We start from the raw sequence: 4,270 nt of genomic DNA, 5'->3' as shown, positions 1-4,270 counted from the left end.
CCCTCTGGGGGATCTGGCAGGCATGTGGGGACTGGGAATGAGGGGAGGAAGCAGAAGTTTGTAAAGGAAAGACACAAAGCAAACCTGGCCAGACCCTGCTAGTAAACATCCAATGTGCACATCCACATCTACCACTTCATTTCACCTTCACAACAACCTTAGGAAATAGGCAGGACAGGTACTATTTCTCTCTCATTATAGATATGAAAAAGAAGCCCAGAGAGATGGAGACATGTACAGACAGCTGGTTGGTGGTAGAGCTGAGGCTAGAGTCCAGGGTTCCAGGGCTCTTTCAACAGACTGGTTCTCCTTGGGTTAAGAATTAATCTAGGGGCTTCCCTGGTGGCGCAGTGGTTGAGAATCTGCCTGCCAATGCAGGGGACACGGGTTCGAGCCCTGGTCTGGGAAGATCCCACATGCCGTGGAGCAACTAGGCCCGTGAGCCACAATTACTGAGCCTGCGCGTCTGGAGCCTGTGCTCTGCAACAAGAGAGGCCGCGATAATGAGAGGCCCGCACACCGCGATGAAGAGTGGCCCCCACTTGCCGCAACTAGAGAAAGCCCTCGCACAGAAACGAAGACCCAACACAGCCAAAAATTAAAAAAAATTTAAAAAAGAATTAATCTAATTTTCCTGCCACCCCAGTTTTATATAGGGAGCAGGAGGGGATGATTTGCACCACAGATTTTAGAATGAGAACGTAACCTGGGAAATCATCAGAAGAGAATACGAGAATTCAGGGAAAGACCCAGCGGGACTCCAGAGGTCTATTTCTTTCCATAACTCACTTTGTAAAACCACCTCTGTGAGATTGCCTGGCTTGTGCCTCCTCTGAAATATCCACCTTATCCAACTTCAGTAGTGACCCATGAGGTCTCCCTGTGCCACGCCCTGCTTACCACTCTGACCTCCTCTCTCTCCAAGTCTCTACTATTGTCCCACGATCCAGCCGACAGGAGCGTGAACAGTTCCCAGAGCATGCTGGGTTCACACCTCCCAGCCTTCTAACACTTGCTTTGCTGCCTCCTTCAGTCTCATGAGCTCTCCATTCTCCCAGTCTGTTAGTCCCTTCTTGGTCTCCCTTCCTTCTCTACCAAGCAGGACCCCGTGGCATGCCCCCTCAGCATTATTGTCCCTTTGCTAGCGCCCCTACACTTCATTCACACACACCCAATCAAACCCCAACTGGGGACAGCACAACGCGACTTCTCTGCTCCTACAATTGAACGGCTAAGCACGGCTGGAGGCAAATCGCACAACTCTGGAGACTGCTGCTCCTATAAACTTCCAGTCTCTTCAGCTAGGCCTGCAGCCCACTCATCAGGCCTCTCACTTGTCCATGGTCCAACCCCTCTCACACTCCTCTCGATGATGTCTCCAAACTTTTCACTACCCTCCTCAATCCCTTTACTTGACCCTGCTTGCCTCCCTCTTGGCAGAAAACTTTGCTTCCCACCTCACTGAGAAATTTGAGGACATTGGGATGGATCTCTCCAACTTCCTACTCCCACCAACTACAGTCTCCTCTCCATCCACACCCATCCTTCCTTTCTTCTCCCCCAGTTTCAGAGGGTGAGGTACCCTCTTCCTGTTCAAGGCCAACACCTTTAGCCAGGCCTTGGACCTACCCCTCCTGCTTCCTCCAGGATCTTACTCTGTCAGATGACCCCTCTCTCCCTCATCCTCTATATCTCTTCCTCAACTGGGTTCTTCCTCTCAGCCTAAAAATTCAAGCCTCTCTTATAAAAACAAAACAAAACAAAAAAGCCAAAACAAACCCAAACCTTTTTTTTCTTGGCCCTTTTTCTTGATCCCTTCTAGCTACTATTCAGTCTCTTTTCCTCTCCTTCTCATCTAATTTTCTCAGGAGAGTATTCTACACATGCTATCTCCACATTCTTTACATTCACTTCTCAACCAACTAAAGTCTGGCTTCTGTCCCTCCCCTACTACTTTGCTAAATACTCTTGCTAAAAATCACTAGTTACCTACTCCTTGCCAACTCAATGGACACTGCTCAGTTCTTAGCAAATCTCTCTGAGGTTTTTGAGATTTCTGACCACTCCCTCTTTAAAGAAAAAAAATAACAGGCTCTTGGCTTCCACAGCCCCCTGTTCTCCTTGTAATACCCATTATTCATCCCTCTGCACGTGTGTAAGCTCCTCTTCCGCCACTTACCCCTTCACTGTTGGTATTCCCCACTGTTGTCCTTAAGCCACTGCTTTCATCCTGTGCTAGTTTCTCCCTGCATGATCTCATTCATTCTCATGTTAGTAACTCCTCTTTTGGTTGGAGAAAAAAAAAACAAAAACAAAAAAACCCTCATTCAAATTATCCTCGATGGCTGGGCTTTGATTTGAGGCTGCACATAGACTGAGGTGGGAACTCTATCAGGTAGTGAAGCAGCTTCAAGAATGGGCAAGTCCCTCCATCTTTTTCTTGGGCCACATGCTCACTTTCTCTGTCTCTCTCTTTTTGTATCCTTTTGTCCAGTATCTACTCCATTCTTCTCTTTCTACCACCTGATGTCCTCTGTTTATCCATTGTTTTCATCCCCTTCTTACTTCAGCTTCAAATGGCCTCAGCTTGTCATGTCCCAATTTTCTACAATCTTCCATCTTCGACTTCCATTGTTAACTGGCCTGGAGTCTCTGTAGTTCTTAGTTCAAAATCCTTAGAGAGAGATTCTAATAATCCCAGTTTATCTTTTTCACCAGGCCATGGGTCATAAGTCTCTGGTCAGTTTACAGATTGGCTGCCCTTGGGTCAGGGACATACTTGGTTCCATTGGCTGCAAGCAGGGCAGGTGGGGGGAGTAGGTTAGATGGATCATGTAGCACAAACTATAGCTGCTTGGACATCAGTCAGTGGATGCATTAAGTTCCCTTAGAAGTGCTGTGGTCATGGCAGGCCATGACTAATATCCCCGGTGTAATCTCACATCTAAATCTCTAGCACAGACTCTCCCCAGGGCTTTAAACGTTTTAAATTTTTAATATTAAAATGGAAGCATTCAAATTTCAAAATGCCTGCTAGGCATCACCTCTTGGATACTCCGTAGGCATATTAAACTCAACATGTCCCAAAGGGGAAATTCTCCATTTTCTTCTAAACCAGCACTACCTTTTGGATTCTCTATCGTAGTTGATGGTACCACCATTTTATTGCTCTTTTTATTACTGCTGTTGTTAGGACTATCCATAGAGCTACCCTAACTAGAGATCTGAGTATCATTTTGAAGTTTCCTTCACATAAATCATCCATCTTCAATTGATCACAAAGCCCTGCCTATTTTACCTCCTGATTTTTTTTTTTTCTTAATTCCATTCTCTCCTTTCCACACTGCTCCAGTTTAGGCCACCATTATTTTTCACGTGGATGGTAGCAACAGCCTCCCAACTGGGTTCCCCTTTTATGGTCTTGTCCCTCTATAACCCATCCCTCACACCACAAGTAGAGTGATCTGTATTTCTAAAAACATACATGACCATTCCTCTTCTCTGTCTTAGATCTTGCAATGACTCTCTATTGTCTACTGGATCAAGACTAAGCACTTAAAATAACGTACAAGGCCCTCCTCTTTCTTCTGCTCCAGCTCCTCAGCTACCATGACTTGCCTTTCATTTCGCATCTCAGCATCACCACACTGCTTATTCCCTCCACACAGCATGCTGTTTCTCACCTCTATGCCTTTGCTTCTGCTGACCCTCTCTGCTTGGAATACCTTCGCCCTGTTCCTTCCTCCACATGACAGGATCATTCAGATTCTGTTCAGGTATAACTTCCTCCAGGAAACTATTTTGTCTTCTCTCCTGTTTCCAGTGTGAACAAGGCAGTCCTCTATGTTCTAATTATGTCCTGGTCTTATTTCTATCATTGCGTATCTTCCCACATTGCTCTTCAGAGGGCAGGACCTGTGTCTTATTCATATCTATATTACTAACAAACACCTAGCATAGGTCCTGGCATGCAGTAGGGGCTCAATTTTTGTTGAATGCATGAAAGAAGGAGAGGAAAAGGACGCTGAGGCAATAATAGGCAGGCCGGTGAGACAAAGGAGATGGGGAGGATGAGAGGAAGAGGGAGGGAAGATAGAGAAGATGGGAGGGGAGAGTGAGAGAGAGAACGAGAGGAACCACCACACTGGGTCAAAATCATCTTTCCTCTGACCTAACTCAGAGAGACTAGCCAGAGGGCTGGGACCTGGCTCATCCCCCTTTTCCCTCTCCTAGAATCACAAAAGCTGGCAGAGCTATGTCAAGGGCTGGG

This window comes from Balaenoptera acutorostrata, chromosome X (assembly GCF_949987535.1).
Source record: "Balaenoptera acutorostrata chromosome X, mBalAcu1.1, whole genome shotgun sequence".
NCBI classification, from domain to species: domain Eukaryota; kingdom Metazoa; phylum Chordata; class Mammalia; order Artiodactyla; family Balaenopteridae; genus Balaenoptera; species Balaenoptera acutorostrata.
Note: the sequence above shows the minus strand (reverse complement) of the source record.